At 48.0% G+C, this 20,208-nt stretch overlaps 1 long non-coding RNA gene across 2 annotated transcripts; it reads right to left on the minus strand.

Moving 5' to 3' along the window:
- Positions 1-556: 556 nt before the first annotated feature.
- On the minus strand, positions 557-19,997 carry LOC122926610. 2 transcript variants are annotated; one of them, XR_006387691.1, is made up of 6 exons: positions 19,862-19,997; positions 4,896-5,069; positions 2,357-2,442; positions 1,647-1,734; positions 1,452-1,563; positions 557-1,293 (listed from the first exon to the last, which is right to left on the minus strand). It is a non-coding gene; the product is annotated as an uncharacterized LOC122926610 (long non-coding RNA). The 2 variants fall into 2 exon arrangements; XR_006387690.1 differs by lacking the exons at positions 4,896-5,069; positions 19,862-19,997 and adding an exon at positions 2,646-2,795.
- Positions 19,998-20,208: the final 211 nt, after the last annotated feature.

Raw genomic sequence — 20,208 nt, forward strand, 5'->3', positions numbered from 1 at the left:
GTTTCACTACAATTATATGGAACATTAAATGCTGTCATTAAAAGCATAGCTCTGTATGTAAAAAAAAAAAGAAAAAGTTCTCATACGTTGACAAAAAATAGTTTTGTGTCTCTGAAGTAAGAAAGGAAACATTGAAAAATGGCTTCAGTGGGATGAAGAGAATAATAATAACTAATAATCCATATGGTCCCCGTCAACATGATTCCAAATTAATTTGGACCACACATCAAACCCTTAAAGGGAACCTGTCACCTATACTATGCTACCCTCACTGAGCGTTTCTAAATGTTCATTGTGTTACCCTAAATATATAAATTGCACTTTTAATTTCATTTGCAGACTAATTCAATGAGTATTATGCATTTTTGTACTTTCCGCCTTTTATGCAAATTAACATACAGGAGTCATATCTTACTTGTGTGACCAGAGAAGAGTCATATTTTCAAGCTCTGACTCATCTCAGGTTAATTTGCATATGTATCAAATCGGGTTTTTTACCACAATAAAAGCACACAGAGCTATGGGGACTGGGTATTGCGGATGTGCTAGCGGCCATCTAGCAACCCATGTCCTGAGCTCTATACCCAAAATCCCGGTGAGAGGTTTCCTTTAAGGGCCCAACGCGTAGTGCCATCGTAACCCGTGTTAAATACCGCAAACAGATGGTCCAAAAAACACTGGCACCGTCTTTATGAATGTTGTCTTTTTTACCTCCAAAATACAAAAATTAATGTTCTTTCCAATACTACAGTGAACTGAAGTTTAACACATAGATACAGCACCAGAACCAAGCTCATCACATACTGACCATACTGGGTCCCCCCGATTATATAACTCTGCCACACACATTGCCCACCATAAATCAGTGTCACACATACAATAGTGCCCATATAAATCAGTGCCACACATACTGTGCCCCATTTGCAGTATGCAGGAAGACAGGAAAACATCTGCTTGAAAACTCCAGGTGGTAACAGAGACGGTGGTGTCAGCGGTGCGACAGAGAGGTAAGTACTGAGGAACCCATCTTGCCGACACAGGTCAGAAATCTGCTGGATTTTCAGAAAAGCTCAGAGAACACCTTTAGTGTAAATCAACATCCATGTAATAAATGATTATCAGAACCAGGCTTGTCTAGGGTTTTCTATTCCTTTTATTACAGAACTTCTGCACTGTGGTCTCTTCCAGGAAAATGAAAGTAGAATTGAAGCTACTAAGCTGATTCCGCAGGCGGAGGTCACTGGGATAATGATGAAGACATTGCTCTAGTAGACTCCATGGAACTCTTCTTTCCTATAAGACAGAAGACACATAAACCCATTCCTCTCTGCTGGTTCTGGCACATCAGTCTGACCGTGTAGGCTGACCCTCACCATCATGTCTCTTCTATGTACATCAGACCTAACACATAGATATTGAGGTCTATCTGAATAAGAAATGCAGGTTATTACCGGTTTTGTGTCACTGGGTCGATGGAAATGCGTGTAAAGTCCATTTTCAGTTTCTTGTAGGCCATGAACTGCAGGGCTCCATCTGATGTTCCCAGCAGGCCTGGTACAAACCCTACAGATATAAGACATGAAAGTTACTGATGGTAAAGCCTGACATCTATGATGATTGTAGGACATTATAGAGACACTGATTACCTTGTGCAGGAATTTCTTCCTGCCCATACATTGTAGTAAGAGCATGGAACGTGTCCTTTTATCATGAAGGGTCAACACTAGCATTGTACTGAAGAACAAGACGAGTAAAAAAGGGTTAAGGCATCTGCATGAAAGAAATGATGCAAGAAATGACTCTCACAAGGAACAAACCCAAGACAACAATTATGTTCTGAACAGTGTAAGTATGGCGGTGCAGTGGTTAACACTTGTACCTTGTTGGACCAGGACTACACCTGCATCATGTTCTCCTGGGGTATATTCACATGTGGCAGATTTGTTGCACATGATAGACTTATGGCTGGGTTCACACCTGAGCGTTTTACAGCGCGTTCCTACACGCTGTAAAACGCTCAACAAGGAGAAACCAATGATTCCCTATGGGAATGGTTCACACTTGGGCGTTTTACAGCGCGTACGATCGCGCTGTAAAACGCCCGACGCTCCAAAAAGTACATGAGCGACTTTTGGGGCGTTTGTGGCCATAGGACACTGTAGTGAATCACACAAACGCGCGTCAAACGCGCGTTTACTATTACAAAAACGCGCATAAAAATGCACGTCAAAAACGCGCGTAAAACGCGCGTTTGCGCAACGCTCAAGTGTGAACCCAGCCTTAATCTTCCATTCATCTACTCACATCAATGGAACTGATTTGACCCATAAAATACTGCAGTACGAGGCACACTCACCCTGTATGTATGGCGCTCGGTCTGAATACACAATGCAGGGGGTGCTGCGCTCTAGTGAATATAGCAGCCCACGCAAGGGTCAAGTTCTGAAAAAAAAAAGTGTGGGAAATCACCCAAGATCCACTGCCACCCTGATCCTCCCCCCCAAAAAAAATAAAATATATATATATTTATATTTCACAGAAAATTCAGTGCAACATAAAACGTAAACAAAAACTGGAATTTGCGCTATATGTCTGTTCAGACATAATTCATCTCTTTCATATTATAAGCTATATAATTTACTTACAGTTTTGAAGACTCAGGGGTACTGGCAAGCTTGGCCTCAGGGGTGCTGGCTGGTTTGGCCTCAGGGGTGCTGGCTGGCTTAGCCTTAGGGGTGCCGGCTGGTTTGGCCTCAGGGGTGCTGGCTGGATTAGCCTCAGGGGTGCTGACAGGCTTGGCCTCAGGGGTGCTGACAGGCTTGGCCTCAGGGGTGCTGGCAGGCTTGGCCTCAGGGGTGCTGGCAGGCTTGGCCTCAGGGGTGCTGGCAGGCTTGGCCTCAGGGGTGCTGGCAGGCTTGGCCTCAGGGGTGCTGGCTGGTTTGGCCTCAGGGGTGCTGGCTGGCTTAGCATTAGGGGTGCCAGCTGGCTTGGCCTCAGGGGTGCTGACAGGCTTGGCCTCAGGGGTGCTGACAGTTTCGGCCTCAGGGGTGCCGACAGGCTTGGCCTCAGGGGTGCCGATAGGCTTGGCCTCAGGGGTGCTGGCTGTCTTAGCCTTAGGGGTGCTGGCTGGCTTGGCCTCAGGGGTGCTGACAGGCTTGGCCTCAGGGGTGCTGGCAGGCTTGGCCTCAGGGGTGCTGGCAGGCTTGGCCTCAGGGGTGCTGGCAGGCTTGGCCTCAGGGGTGCTGGCAGGCTTGGCCTCAGGGGTGCTGGCAGGCCAAGCTGCTCTGGAAAAAAAAATTAATTACACCTCAGGTCAGACCACCAATCAGACCCCCAATGCTAATCAGACCTCAGCTAACAGCCCCAATAAGATCTCCAATGTTAATAAGACCCCAATAAGAACTCAGATCACACCTCAGCTCATACCCTAATATGAATGACCCCCAATCAGACCTCAGATAAGAGCCCCATGCCTCATAGCAGTCCCCAGTAGCCTCATAGCAGCCCCCAGTAGCCTCTCCATCAGCCCGCAGTGCCTCTCCATCAGCTCCCAATGCCTCTCACCAGCAGCCCCCAGTGCCTCTCCATCAGCCCCCAGTCAGTGCATTGGTGGGCAGTGCACCCTCCCCGTTATTAAAATCATTGGTGGGCACTGCACCCTCCCTGGTATTAAAATCATTGGTGGGCAGTGCGCCCTCCCCCCCGGTATTAAAATATTAAAATCATTGGTGGGCAGTGCACCCTCCCCGGTATTAAAATTATTGGTGGGCACTGCACCCTCCTCCCCGGTATTAAAATCATTGGTGGGCAGTGCGCCCTCCCCCACCCCTTCATCTTTGGTGGAAGCGGCAGTTCTGATCGGAGTCCCAGCATGGTCAGTTAGTCAGCAGCATACTTACATGCGCTGTGGCCACCTGGCGCTCCTTCTTCTTGTAACTCACAGGTCTGTGCGGCACATTGCTTATTGCTTTTAGGAGCAACCGGGCGGCCACAGAGCATGTAAGTATAATGCTGCAGAGTAACTGGCCATGGCAGACAGGACTTCAGTAGCGTCCTGGCTGCCATGGTAACCGATCGGAGTTGGGACTCCTATTGGAACTGCCGCTGCCACCAATGACTGGGGATGGGGGGTGCACTGCCCACCAATGATTTTAATACTGGGAAGGGTGGGGGAGGGCGCACTGCCCACCAATGATTTTAATACTAGGAAGGGCAGGGAAGGGCGCACTGCCCACGAATGATTTTAATACTGGGGAGGGGGGAGGGCGCACTGCCCACCAATGATGCAGCGTCCCCATTACCATGGGAACGCCTCGGTTGTAGATTATCTGATCCGAAAACTCCGATCTGATGGTATATTTTAACTTCAAGCGTTACCTACAGAGCCTTCACCGCTTCCTGGTACTTTTGCCCGGCGTTAAAGACGGGCGGCCCTGAAAGGGAACCTCGCTCCTGCTATGAAAAAAGTGCAGGAAAGCCATTCCTACACGTTCCTGCAGGACTCAAGCCCTGAGCCCTCATTATGGATCACAGAGGCTACACTCACCACAGCCTACAATGGAGAGGCAGCTGGCAATGGAAAGGCGGCCATTCCAGGTTATGGAGAGTACTACCTCCATGATCCAGTAAACATGGGGCACGTCCATGCCAGAGGTGGGATCCCACACCATAAATGTATATGATGGAAATACCCCTTTAAGCTCTATTCCATCATTTTACTAGGATTCTTATAGAAATAGCACTGCAAAATGTATGACTACAGTACAATGGAGGGAAAGCAGGCTGACAATCAATGTGACCACTTGTATAGCACCCAGCAAGGTTGTCACCCCAGGTTTCCATGCACTGATGCAACCCACCCCATCTGGTACTGCTGAATAACTAAATGAGTTTACCTTTAGAAGCCTTGGAAAGATGAGTATCATCTACTGTAGGAACAGCAATGGCCGCCAAATTAAACAGCAGAGCAGATTTACATCTAATGACAGGTCACCACATCTTCAGTCCAGTCCTGTCTTGGGGTGGGAATTGGGTGACAGAAGCCCCTGCCTTTCTCCAATCAGATGAGACTATAAAGATATCAGTGTTTTCATGTAATGTTCACTTACAAGAAGTAAAGCCTCACCTCACAGATTTGGGGTAAGCCCCTAAGTCTCTGCCTTAATTTACTAACAGGAGCAGAGATCTTGAAAATGGTGAGGAACCTCACTACAAAGCATATTTGAAAGCTACATATGGTATCATTAAATTGTTAGGGGTACTACAACCCCCAGCTTGCCCAGCATACATGTACATAAACATTACATAGAGGCAGTAATGGATCATATAAGCACTGTGGTTGTACCTGTAAAGCAGATCTTGACCAGGTCCTGCGGGTGTAGTAACAAGGTACAGATAAAACCCCTGCTGAGGCTGGCCATCAGGTTCTCGTACTGGCCATTTCTGAAGAGCTGTCTCACTACTGTGACCGGGGAGGAGGTGGGCAGTGCTGGCTCAAGAGCTGGTCCAATTGAGGTGGTCATGTGGATGTCCTGATGTTGGCACTGTACACATATTACATCTAGGGCCCGAATGGGCTTGAAATGCAGCCCTGGCACACAGATACCACAGTGCAACACAACATTCTTGCCCATCGGTGCCGGACAAACACCACATTACAGTACAGAATATCTCCCCAGAAGTGCCAATCACCACAGTGCAGCAACATTGTACTCCCTCCAGACCCTACCCTCCCGAAGCTTTTTCCCCCTCCCCTATTGGGGGAATGATGAGATGGGGGAACTGATGGAAATGGGGAAAACTAATGGCATGGAGGGAATTGATGGAACTAGGGAAACTGATGGCACTGGTGGGAACTGATGGCACTGGGGACAGATGGCATGGGGGGAATTGATAGCACTGGGGACAGATGGCATGGGGAGGCTGATGCCAATGGGGATGGATGTTATGGAGGGGCTGATGGCACAGGGGACGGATGGCACGGTGGGGCTGATGGCATGGAGGGACTGATAACATGGGGTGGCTGATGGCACTGGGAACTTATTGCATGGGGAGACTGATGGCATGGTGGACTGATGAGAATATTTTATTATGAAACAAATCGATAGCTGCAGCGCTACCCCCTTTTCCACCCCTCCAGCACTGGCCGAAGCATTTCTCACCCCTCCCACATTGGCTGAAGCATTTCCCCCTTCCCACCCCTTCCCCATTGGCTGAAGCATTTCCCCCTTCCCACCCCTTCCCCATTGGCTGAAGCATTTCCCCCTTCCCACCCCTTCCCCATTGGCTGAAGCATTTCCCCCTTCCCACCCCTTCCCCATTGGCTGAAGCATTTCCCCCTTCCCACCCCTCCCCCATTGGCTGAAGCATTTCCCCCTTTCCAACCCTCCCCTATTGGCCGAAACATTTCCCCTTCCCACCCCTCCCTCATTGGCCGAAGCATTTCCCCCTTCCCAACCCTCCCTCATTGGCTGAAGCATCTCCCCATTCCCACCCCTCCCCCATTGGCCGAAGCATTTCCCCCTTTCCAACCCTCCCCCATTGGCTGAAGCATTTCCCCCTTCCCACCCCTCCCCCATTGGCTGAAGCATTTCCCCCTTTCCAACCCTCCCCTATTGGCCGAAACATTTCCCCTTCCCACCCCTCCCTCATTGGCCGAAGCATTTCCCCCTTCCCAACCCTCCCTCATTGGCTGAAGCATCTCCCCATTCCCACCCCTCCCCCATTGGCCGAAGCATTTCCCCCTTTCCAACCCTCCCCTATTGGCTGAAACATTTCCCCTTCCCACCCCTCCCCCATTGACCATTTCCCTGTTCCCACTGTCATCTGACTTTTTACCTTACCACTCCTCCCCTACTGACATCAGAATTTACCCCCTTCTCACTGACATCAGAACTGTGCCCCTCACACCCCTCCCACACTGACAGCAGCACTGTCCTTCTTCTCACTTCTCCACCGCTGACAGCAACACTTTCCTCCTTCCCACCCCTTTCCCGCTGACAGAGGCATTTCCTACATCTTACGTCTCCCCCACTAACAGCAACATTCTTCTCCAAAGTACCCCTCCCCACTGTCAGCAGGACTCTTCCCATTTCCCCCCTTCCTAAACTAGCAGAGATGATGGAGGTGAAAGGGAGATTGTCAGGTCCTTCAGGTATTGACGCCACAGAAACTGCAATGGTTTTGTCACCTTTACCATGGTAGGCGGCCCCTTGACTGACCAGCCCACTGGGAATCTGTCACGTGGGGGAAATTACAAGTCCAAGCTGCGTTACTGGCCTAAGTCTCTGCCTGCCATCAAAAATGGTGCTGCCATTACCCATGTGAACTATGGTCAGGAAGCAAATATATTCTGAGTAAACCCGAGTAAATATGCATGTAGTATGCAGACCATCCAATTCCAGTCCAGGGAGATCCCACCATAGTTCAGTCCATTATGGTTAAGGTGTGCAGAAATCCCAGTATATGAGGCACTGAAAGGGATCTACCCAGAGGTGAGGCCGGGAGAGAGGCAGACTGTCCTGCAGTCATTTACAGTAAGGTACCAAATCGGCAGGCAGGAGAGTAGTCAAAAACATTCCAGGTCAGGGCAGGCAGCAAGCAATTGCAGTCCAAAAACAGGCCGCGGTCAGGGCAGGCAGCAAACAATCATAGTCTAAAAAAACAGGCCGAGGTCAGGGCAGGCAGCAAACAATCGTTGTCCAAAAACAGGCCGAGGTCGGGGCAGGCAGCAAACAATCACAGTCCAAAAACAGTCCGGGGTCAGGGCAGGCGGCAGTAAAAACACAGTCCTTTCGTCAAGCCAAGGTCAAAACCGAAAAGTCAATCCGAAAAGCAGCTGTGCGCTAAGATGGTACTCACGCTCTGCAGGGGACTCCACCACTACCTTTTTTTGCGGCAGAAGGAGATTTTCCCATGGTATTCCCGGTAGTGGAAGATGACATCACGGGTAAAGGTGTACCTGAGATATTCTCCCTCATGCGTCACATAGGAGTCCCGCACGTCCACCAATGGTCTGGTCAGCATGGCTATCATGTTCTTCCGAGACGCATAACTGACAGGGAGCCATCGTGGGAAGTTATTCAGCGGTCTCGCAGTGACCTTAATACGCGGTGGTAAGGCGTCAGGCAAACTGCGGACTCTAGATGTTTCTGCTGCTCCTCTCGGGGATGGTGTTTTCCCGGCAGATGGTCTACTGGGCAATGAGGGATAGGTCTGCTCCTCACCTGGTGTTATGGTGGGCTGTGGTACCCGATGTTCCTCTCTCTCTACTTCTGCCGCACAGGTGTTATCGGCAGGTGGTGGTGCCGGAGGTAGTGGGGGTCCTCCCTGCAGTCGAAGGTATCGGCCAGGTTCCTCCTGTCTAGGTATATCAAACAGTGTTTTAAAATCTGGCACGATACCTTCTAATCCAGCTGTAAGATGGTTATAGCCAGGTCTTCTTGGCTTCCGGCTGTACGGGGGCCTCCGGGCAGGATGGAGATGTCTCCGGGGCTGGAGTTTTCCTCCAGCCCCCGTAGCAGCCATTTGGCTGCCTCTCCCACAACACACCTAGAAAAAGTGTGAGGGGTGGGGGGGGGGGGGCAGACAAACAAAAAAAAAAACGGAAAAAAATATAAATAAAGGGAAATAAGCAAATCGCTCGCTCTGCACAAGTCTCAACAGTTCCTCTCTCCACGAACCTCAACTCACTCTGACCGTTCTGACAGTTGGAGGTCTCCAGGGCAACGTGTCTGTGATGTCATGCTCGGCAACGGGAGCTAATGCATGGAAACGGTGGTGTTGCCCATGGCAACCAAAGCCATCCTAGCTGTGTAGGCTAGAAAATAGTAATCTGTATGGATTGTTATGGAGCATAGTGTAGATTTTCAGAAACAGTGAACCTAATGTAGGAGGGCATGCTGGGATCTGTAGTGCATATGAGCTGTGGTGATGACAGTTGTAATGTAAAATAACGGTGGTTTTCTTCCAGTGAGGGGGATGGGAGAGAAGTGCTGGTCTTGTCCTTAATCTGGCCACAGAACCAGCACTACTTCCAGCTGTGACTCGGGCGCTGTCAGTGAGGGGGAGGCAGAGTACTGCTCCTCCATGCTGTCCCCTCCTCTGAGATCCGCAGGACAGGCACACCATTTGCCAGTACTGCCTCTTGTTTTCTATTGGCTGCAGCCTCCTATGACACGTGCCGCCAGCCAATGACAGGGATCCTGGACTAGATGTTGGGCACACCCCCTGTGTATTAGTCACAGGGCAGGCCCCGCCCACCAGCACGGAGTTTTTCTGGAGCAGGCGGCTGCTTGTGAATACAGCCAGAGCTCTGCAGTCTGCACTGACAGGGAAGGAGGGCAGAGGGACCCGGTGTCTGACTGTTCTCTGCCCCCTGGAGCTGCTGGGACAGGGAGTAATGGCCCCTTCTTCTCCACACTGCCTGCCAGGCCTGCTGTTCCTCTGCTGCTCCAACAGGTTACATAGTATGTAATGTAGTGGTACAGGTGACAGCAGGGGGATGGGAGGAGTAGTGACAGCAGGAGGATGGGAGGAGTAATGGTACAGGTGACAGCAGGGGGATGGGAGGAGTAGTGACAGCAGGGGGATGGGAGGAGTAGTGACAGCAGGGGGATGGGAGGAGTAGTGGTACAGGTGACATCAGGGGGTTGGGAGGAGTAGTGGTACAGGTGACAGTAGCAGGATGGGAGTAGTAGTGGTACAGGTGACAGCAGGGGGATGGGAGGAGTAGTGGTACAGGTAACAGCAGGGGGATGGGAGGAGTAGTGATACAGGTGGCATAAGGGGGATGGGAGTAGTAGTGATACAGGTGACAGTAGCAGGATGGGAGTAGTAGTGGTACAGGTGACAGAAGAGGGATGGGAGGAGTAGTTGTACAGGTGACAGCAGGGGGATGGGAGTAGTAGTGGTACAGGTGACAGCATGGGATGGGTGGAGTAGTGACAGCAGGGGGTGGGAGGAGTAGTGGTACAGGTGACAGAAAAGGGATGGGAGGAGTAGTGGTACAGGTGACAGCAGGGGGATGGGGGTAACAGTGATACAGGTGACAGAAGAGGGATGGGAGTAGTAATGATAAAGGTGACAGCAGGGGGATGGGAGGAGTAGTGTTACAGGTGACAGCAGGGGGATGGCAGTATTAGTGACATCAGGGAGATGGGAGGAGTAGTGGTACAGGTGACAGCAGTGGGATGGGAGGAGTAGTGACAGCAGAGGGATGGGAGGAGTAGTGACATCAGGGGGATGGGAGTAACAGTGATACAGGTGGCAGTAGCAGGATGGGAGTAGTAGTGGTACAGGTGACAGAAGAGGGATGGGAGTAGTAGTGATACAGGTGACAGCAGGGGGATGGGAGGAGTAGTGACAGCAGGGGGATGGGAGGAGTAGTGACATCAGGGGGATAGGAGTAACAGTGATACAGGTGAAAATAGCAGGATGAGAGTAGTAGTGGTACAGGTGACAGAAGAGGGATGGGAGGAATAGTGGTACAGGTGACAACAGGGGGATGGAAGTAGTAGCGATACAGGTGACAGTAGAAGGATGGGAGTAGTAGTGGAACAGGTGACAGAAGAGGGATGGGAGTAGTAGTGATACAGGTGACAGCAGGGGGATGGGAGGAGTAGTGACAGCAGGGGGATGGGAGTAACAGTGATACAGGTGAAAGTAGCAGGATGAGAGTAGTAGTGGTACAGGTGACAGAAGAGGGATGGGAGGAGTAGTGGTACTGGTGACAACAGGGGGATGGGAGTAGTAGTGATACAGATGACAGCAGAGGGATGGGAGTAGTAGTGGTACAGGTGACAGCAGAGGAATGGGAGGAGAAGAGACAGCAGGGGGGTGGGAAAAGTATTGATACAGGTTGACAGTAGCAGGATGGAAGTAGTAGTAGTAGTACAGGTGACAGAAGAGGGATGAGTGGAGTAGTGGTACAAGTGACAGCAGGGGAATGGGAGTAGTAGTGATATAGGTGATAGCAAAGGGATGGGAGTAGTAGTGGTACAGGTGACAGCAGAGGGATTGGAGGAGTAGTGAGAAAGGTTTCAATAGAGACATGGGAGGAGTAGTTACAGCACAGGGATGAGAGTATTAGTGGTACAGGTGACAGAAGAGGGATGGGAGTAGTAGTGGTACATGTGACAGCAGAGGGATGGGAGGAGTAGTGGTATAGTTGACAGCAGAGGAATGAGAGGAGTAGAGGTACATGTGATAATAGGGGGATGACAGTAGTAGTGATACAGATGACAGCAGAGGGATGGGAGTAGTAGTGACAAAGGTGACAGCAGAGGAATGTGAAAAGTAGTTACAGCACAGGGATGGGAGTAGTAGTTGTACAGGTGACATCAGGGGATGGGAGTAGTAGTGATACAGATGACAGAAGAGGGATGGGAGTAATAGTGACACAGGGACACAGGTGACAGCAGAGGAATGGGAGTAGTAGTGGTAGAGTTGACAGAATAGGGATGGGAGAAGGAGTGATACAGGTGAAATCAGAGGGATGGGAGGAGTAATGGTACAGGTGACAGCAGAGGGATGGGAGGAGTAGTGACACAGGGGACAGAAGATGAATCGGAGGAGTAGTTACAGCACGGGGATGAGAGTAGCAGTAGTACAGGTGACATCAGGGGTATGGGAGTAGTAGTGATACAGGTGACAGTAGCAGGATGGGTGTAGTAGTGGTACAGTTGACAGCAGGGGGTGGGAGTAGTAGTGATTCAGGTGACAGCAGAGGGATAGGAGCAGTAGTGGTACCAGTGACAGCAGAGGGATGGGAGGAGTAGTGACACAGTTGACAGCAGAGGGAGGGGAGTAGTAGTGACTGCGGAGGGATGGGAGTAGTAGTGACAGTTGACATTAGAGAGATGGGAGTAGTGACAAAGGTGACAGCAGAGAGGGTAGTTGTAGTGACACAGGTAACAACAGAGGGATGGGATTAGTAGTGACACAGGTGACAGCAGAGGGATGGTAGTAGTGACACTGGTGACAGCAGAGAGATGGGAGGAGTAGTGACACTGGTGACAGCAGGAGGATGGGAGTAGTGACACATCTGACACCAAAGGGATGGGAGAAGTAGTGGTACAGGTGACAAGAATGGGAGTAGTAGTGACTGGATAAAAGTAGTAGTGATGTGACAGCAGAGAGATGGGAGTAGTACTGGAATAGGCCACTGCAGAGGAATGGGTCGAGTAGTGACTGAGGGGACAGTGATGGGAGTAGTAGTGACACAGGTGACAGGAAGGGAGTAATGCTGGCACCGGTGACAACAGAGGGATGGAAGTAGTAATGACAGTGATGGGTTTAGAGTAGTAGTGACACTTTTGATGGATAGGAGTTGTAGTGGTACAGATGATAGGATGAGGTTAGTAGTGACACAGGTGACAGTGACAGGATGGGAGTAGTAGTGACAGTGATGAGTTGGGAGCAGTAGTGGCACAGGTGACAGTGAAGGGATGGGAATAGCAGTGACAGGTGACAGTAGAGGGATGGGAGTAGTAGTGACACAGGTGACAGGATTGGAAGTAGTAGTGACACATATGACAGTGAGAGGATGGGAGTAGTAGTGCCACAGATTACAACAGAGGGATGGAAGTGGTAGTGACAGGTGACAATGATGGGTTGGTAGTAGTGGCAGGTGACAGTAGAGTAATGGGAGTAGCACTGACACAGGTGACAGTGATAGGATGGGAGTATTAGTGGCACAGTTTACAGCAGAATGATGAGAGTAGTGATGGGAAAGGATTAGTACTGGCAGGGGTGATAGAAATGGGATGGGAGTAGTAGTGACACAGCTGACAGCAGAGAGATGGGAGTGATAGTGACTCAGGTGATGGGATAGGAGTAGTAGTGGCACAGCTGGTAGCAGGGGGGCAGTACTGGGGGAGGCAGATAGAATATTCATTGTGAAATAGTAGCACGCACTTCTCTCCTTGTTCATTAGATTAGTTGTTTTATGTTCCAGCTTTATTTTCCTACTTATGTCGATGGTTTATTTTACATAATTTACTTATTTTACATGTACGGCGCAGGGTGGGTCTTAGCTCCCGCTCACAATCGCAGCAGGTACAATAGCTAGGGTTACCACCAGTCCAGTATTTCACCAACCAAGCTGGTATTTTGCTCTGCCAGGCAGTGCTGGTAACAATAATAATTGGCTGTATTTTCTGGCCTGCACTAGTATCTGGTCAGATCACACAGTGGGCCCCATTATAATAGTGATCAATTTGTATGTATATCTCCAGTAATGCCGGCTGAGGACTGCTGTGCAGGAGTAGTTGATGCTGCCCAGCGGTCCCCGTTCTGGCGAGGTCACGTTAAAAAGACCCGTGGAAGCCATCACCCGACCATAATCCTGCCCTCCACCTCCATACTGCTCCTCTTCTGCAGCCTCCAAATAGGAAGATAAGCGACCAATCTGCGTGTGTCTATATATGCCTATGTATGTGTATAAATATATATGTGTGTGTGTGTGTTTATGTGTATATATATATATATATATATATATATGTGTATGTATATAAAATGTGTGTCTCTGTATATGCATATAGGTATCTATTGTCTATATAGGAACATAGGAAGACAGGCACTCTATGTGAGGTCACCAGCAGATATCAACAAGGGTCAAGGGATAGTCTGTATTATTATTATTATTATTATTATTTATTATTTAAGCGCCATTCATTCCATAGCGCTGTACATATGATAAGGGGTGCACATACATAATACAGACAATTGCACTAATCATAAACAAAATGAGTTACAAACTGGTACAGAAGGAGAGAGGGCCCTGCCCGTGAGGGCTTACAATCTACATGGTATGGGAGAAGGACACAGTAGGTGCGGGTTAAGTTGGTCATGGCGGTATAGAGGCAGCAGGGTCATTGGTTGTAGGCTTGTCTGAAGAGGTGGGTTTTCAGGTTTCTTTTGAAGGATTCCACTGTAGGTGAGAGTCTGATATGTTGGGGTAGCGAGTTCCAGAGTATGGGGGATGCACGGGAGAAATCTTGGATGCGATTGTGGGAAGAGGCGAGGAGAGGAGAGAAGGAGGTCTTGTGAGGATCGGAGAGTGCGTGTGGGGGTGTATCAGGAAATTAGCTCAGAGATGTAGGGAGGGGACAGGTTATGGACGGCCTTGTATGTATTTGTAAGTACTTTGAAGTGAATTTGTTGGGCAATGGGGAGCCAGTGAAGGGATTGGCGGAGAGGAGAGGCAGAGGAGTAATAGGGTGAGAGGTGGATTAGTCGGGCAGCAGAGTTGAGGATAGATTGGAGGGGTGCGAGAGTGCTAGATGGAAGGCCACAGAGGAGAATGTTGCAATAATCTAGGCGGGAGATAATGAGGGCATGTACAAGTATTTTCGCAGATTCAAAGTTAAGGAAAGCGCGGATGCGGGAGATATTTTTGAGTTGGAGACGGCAGGTGGTGGAAAGGGCTTGTATATGATAAAAACTATATTTATTTGGGTACTAATAAAAATGTTATCAATATAGGTCACTCCCAATGTACAGGGAGAGGAGTGGGTGGTGTAAAATAGATGAATGGATAAATGAATAAAGAAAAATAATGTGAAAATGTGATGATAAAACACCCTGTATTGGGCTATATATAAGTCCAGAATCATGGTATGTACAACTTTAAATATTAGACAAATATAGTCAATAGTCTGAGATGGATTCAGTTGATTAAAATAAGTAAAAAGTTAGTACAAAGATCTAAATTGTGACAGGTTTTAAAGGATATATCAGCAGCATTCCAGATCCGATGTATGTGTATACTGTATTTGTTTTTTGTTAAGTTGCCTAATAATTATGCACAGTAATAGTCACCTGCAAACACAGATATCCCCCTAAAATAGCTAAAACTAAAAACAAACTAAAAACTACTTCCAAAAATATTCAGCTTTGATATTAATGAGTTTTTTGGGTTCATTGAGAACATGGTTGTTGTTCAATAATAAAATTAATCCTCAAAAATACAACTTGCCTAATAATTCTGCACTCCCTGTACACAGCTATACGAAAGTCATTTTCAGCGAACCAGTGCCTGGTGGCGTCCCACCTAAAATTGGCTCTGATCGCTGTTACCTTTCTGGAGGATCCTCGGTTCTTCTATGTGGGTGTCTCCGCGCAGGATCCTCTGTGTGCTGTGGATGCTTTCTGCAGTTATGGATAGACGGGGCCGGCAGCGCGGTTGCAGATGGATGCGATGACCGCACTGCCGGCCCCGTCTATCCATAACCGCACTAAGCATCCACAGCACACAGAGGATCCTGCGCCCCCTCGATCTGAACCCCTCCTTGTGTCTGCCTGCACCTCTCTCCACAGTGCCCTGATGTCCGCCCCTCCCCGCCCAATACATTCCTCCTGCTGCCCCACCTCCCTCAATGCTGGCCGTGACCCCCCCCTTCCAGCGCTGCCCCCTACGTTCGGTCCCCCTGCTGTGTTTGATGGTGGCGGCTCCATTCCTGAGCTGCCGCCATCAGCAGAGAGTGTCAGCTGTATGCTGACACTCTGCTGTAACCCCATAGATGCCGCGGCAGCAACATCCATGGGGTTAATAGAGGGAGGGGGCTCCCTCTCTTCACCATCGGGGCTGCCGCGCTGCGATGGCAGCTCCCGATGGTTGCCATGGCGTCCGCTGTTGCCACATACAGGGCATCTGATTGTATTATACTTTGCAATGCAAGAGCATTGCAAAATATAGTACAGCCATCAGCCCCACTGGATCTTCAAGATCCAAGAGGGGCTTGATAAAAAATAAAAATGTGAAAAAAAAAAAAAAAAAAGCCTTTTCCTATAAAAAATGAAAAATAAAAAACTACACATATTAGGTATCACCGCGTCCGTAACGACCATCTCTATAAAGATATCACAGGATAGACCCCGTCCGATAAACACCATAAAAAAATAAAAAAAACGTGTAAAAGAAAGCCATTTTTGTCACTTTACATCATAAAAAGTGCAACAGCAAGCGATCAAAAAGGGATCCCCAAAATAGTACCAATCAAACCGTGACCTCATCCCGCAAAAAATGATGCCCTATTTAAGAAAATCGCCCAAAAAATAAAAAAGCTATGGCTCTTAGACTATGGAGACACTAAAACATCATTTTTTAGGTTTCAGAAATGTATACATATTAGGTATTGCCACGTCCGTAACGATCTGCTCTGTAAGACTGTCACATGACCTAACCCCTCAGATAAACGCTGTAAAAATCAATAACTAAAAACTGTTTTGAAACAGACAATTTTTTGGTCACCTTGCCCCATAAAGTGTAATAATAAATGATCAAAAAATCCTATGTACCTAAAAATGGTACCAATAAAAACCTCAACTCTTTCTGCAAAAAACGAGCCCCTGCACAAGACGATCGGCAGAAAAATAAAAACATATGGCGTTTAGAAAATGGACAAAAACAATTTCTTTTTCAAAATTGCTTTATTATGTAAAACTGAAACAAACAAACAAAGAAAGTAGACATATTTTGATATCATTGCGTTCGTAACAACCTGCTCTATAAAAATAGCACATGATCTACCCTGTCAGATGAATCTTGTAAAGAAAAAAAAAAAAACTGTGCCAAAACAGCCATTTTTCAGTTACCTTGTCTCACAAAAAACTTAATATAGAGCAATTAAAAATCATATGTACCTCAAAATAGTACCAATAAAACTGGCACCTTATCCCCTAGTTTCCAAAATAGGGTCACTTTTTGGGAGTTTCTACTGTAAGGGTGCATCAGGGGGGCTTTAAATGGGAGATGACATCTAAAACCAGTTTAGCCAAATCTGCCTTTCAAAAACCATACGGCGTTCCTTTACTTCTGCGCCCTGCCGCGCGCCCTTACATCAGTTTACAACCACATGTGGGGTGTTTCTGTAAACCGCAGAATCTGGGTAATAAATGTTGAGATTTGTTTGGCTGTTAACCCTCAATGTGTTAAAGAAAAAAATGTAATTAAATGGAAAATCTGCCAAAAAAGTGAAATTTAGAAATTTCATCTCCATTTTCCTTTAATTCTTGTGGAACACCTAAAGGGTTAACAAAGTTTGTAAAAATCAGTTTTGAGTAACTTGAGGGGTGTAGTTTCTACAATGGGGTCATTTATGGGCGGTTTCCACTATGTAAGGCTACTTTCACACCTGCGTTCAGGTGTCCGCTCGTGAGCTCCGTTTGAAGGGGCTCACAAGCGGCCCTGAACGCATCCGTCTGGCCCTAATGCATTCTCAGTGGAGGCGGATCCACTGAGAATGCATCCGTCTGCCAGCGCTAAGCCTCCGCTCTGCTCAAGCAGCGTTCAGGCGTCGCCTGGCCGTGCGGAGGCGAGCGGATCCGTCCAGACTTATAATGGAAGTCAGTGGGGACGGATCCGCTTGAAGATGACACCATATGGCTCAATCTTCAAGCGGATCCGTCCCCATTGACTTTCAATGTAAAGTCTGAACGGATCCGCTCAGGCTACTTTCACACTTAGAAATTTTTCTAAGTTATAATGCAGACAGATCCGTTCTGAACGGATGCAAACGTCTGCATTATAGGAGCGGATCCGTCTGATGATACATCAGACGGACCCGCTCCGAACGCTAGTGTGAAAGTAGCCTTAGCCTCACAAAGTGACTTCAGACCTGAACTGGTCCTTAAAAAGTGGGATTTGGAAATTTTCTTAAACATTTTAAGAATTGCTTCTAAACTTCTAAGCCTTCTAACATCCTAAAAAAATAAAATGACATTTCCAAAATGATGCCAACATAAAGTAGACATATGGGAAATGTTAAGTAATAAAATATTTTATTAGGTATGACTTTCTGTTTTAGAAGCAGAGAAATAGAAATTTTGCCAATTGTGAATTTTTCAATTCCTTTTTTTATAAATTTGGGATTTTTTCATAAATAAATGCTGCAACTGATGCTGCAAATTTGAGTGGCAATTGTGTAGGGGGGGAATGGTAAGCGGGATGCTGAATCCTTGCCCCGGGTGCAGAAAAGCCTAGCTACACCTCTGGACAAGGACTGGCTAAATAAAAAGTCCAAGGGTGAAGCTAATTAGGCATTTGAGGCATGGCTATCAATGAGCAAGAAACATTAACATTGCCATCTCATGTAATTTCACATAATATCCTCACAACTGCGCATTCTAAACCTTGTTAAATGTATATTGTTGTCATTCTTTATGTTTACCAGCAGATGGCAGCAATGTTCTGGCAAGGAGCTATATTCAGTTTAGTGTTCCTTGGCTGGAATAGTTCATTCCAGTTTTGCTCCCCCTCTGTGAGCAGAGTGGGTTGCGCCCACATCCTGCCTCATGGGGAGGGAAGGAAGTTAATTCAGTGTGCCAGCCACCCCTGCGTGCGGAAGGCTGTGCGTGTAGGAGCTCCCAGATATAGGGAATCAAGCCAGGATCTTGTCTCAGCTGAGACATTGATCATCATCCCCAGTCTGAGCCCTTCAGCCTCAGCTGGAAGAAGCAAGCAGACAACTCCAGTTCCAGGAAGAAGCATACCCTGTGAAGATAACTGTGAGTAAAGTCCAGAGACCCTAGGAGAACCCATATTCCTCATCAGCTAGTCAGTCCCTAGACAGCAGAAGATAGAAAGTGCAGAAGCCAAATTCCTGCCATAGTATAGAGCTACAAAGCAGACACTCAATTTATTGCAAGTGAGCCAGGATCTAGGAGTCCAGCCGTACCCAGGTAGTAGACACAGTTGACACCTTTACTACTACCATACAGAGACATTACACCACTCTGGCATTCCTAACCTGGAGCATGAGTTATAACATCCTTGGATGGCCCTGTAACAGTACCCTGCGCATGCTGCAATTGGCATCACAAACAAAACAATAGACTATTATACTGACCCACTGCATAATTTGGCGTCCGTGTAACCGTACCACGGTCCTGCTCATTGCGGTAGTGCCGCATTTGTGAGTGGATCACTCAAGAGTTGGAGAGAAAAAACTTACATTTACTTGAGCAGTTTTGAGAGGATTGTGCAGGTTATATATACAGAGATTTAGAGGGAACTTTTCCTTGGCCTACTAAATGTTATACACAACCTTGGGAACTTGTATATGCCAGCTCTAAGTACTGCATTGGATGTGTGCAGTGCCTGTGTGAACCATCTGCCAACTGCTAATGTAAAGTTTCAGGAAGCCTTGCCTTGCTCCTCATAACAACCAAAAACACCAATGGCATCTTTAAAACCATCAGGTAGGAGACCCCCAATACCAAGAAATGTCCAAAAGGGATTAAAGGGGGCACCCTTCCCATCATTGCACGGCCCAGGGAATGTCTGTACTGTGAGTACCACTACTCCCATCCTCCACATCACTCTCCCAGGCATGCTGTGCAGCTGGCTATTTCTGTGAACCAGAGACTAGGACTTATATTAAATTGCCTTCCGTTGGGTGAAGATGAGAAGCTTACTGCTTGTGTCGTTCCTACCAGTGGTCTCCAATACCATATGGATGGATAACTGTAGCATCATGCTATGGTAACAGATATAAACCCATCTAACTACTGGGTGTGTAGTCATGTGAGGGGTCTCAAATGTCTTATTTGTTGCCTTGTCTTTTTGGGATGTCCCATGCTGCCAAATTTGCTTTTAAGTTATGCTGAAGACAATACATGGTGCGGGATGTGCGTGAGAATGTCGGACGTCTGATGCTAGGCTCCACCCCTCCCTTGTTCCCTGGAGCGCAGCACCTCGTGAGCTTTGCGAGTCTTCCGGATGATGCGCTGAGGACGCCGAGAGACTGCCGGTAGTGAAGCCTCTCAGGGATAGGGGGGCTGCCTCTGCTCTGGAGCTCTTGCCGTACACCCGCTGATTTGGGCTTAAATAAGTAGAATTTCGGCGGAATGAACAACCTACCTGGATCTGTGTCGGACCTGCGATCCCCCTGCACAGACGGTGGTGGTGAGATGATTTGAATGTGGAAGGAGAGGGGCGGACTTTCAGTGTCTCAGTGAGTTTGGCTGCCGTGCTGAGTTATGCCTTGTCATGAGAAAGGAGTTAAAAATATCTCAACGGTGGCTGGTTAATGTACCGTTGTCTCCCATGCTTGTTTAAAGAGACATGGGCTCTTATGCAGGCTCATATCTATTTTGAGTCTGTGAAATTAGAGCTGGTCATAAATGTGTCACCCTTGCTGCCTGCTGGATTTATGTATTTGAGTGTCCGGTGAAAGATCAGTAACTCATCACAACCCCGCTTGTGAG

Source organism: Bufo gargarizans, chromosome 2, assembly GCF_014858855.1.
Source record: "Bufo gargarizans isolate SCDJY-AF-19 chromosome 2, ASM1485885v1, whole genome shotgun sequence".
Taxonomy (NCBI): domain Eukaryota; kingdom Metazoa; phylum Chordata; class Amphibia; order Anura; family Bufonidae; genus Bufo; species Bufo gargarizans.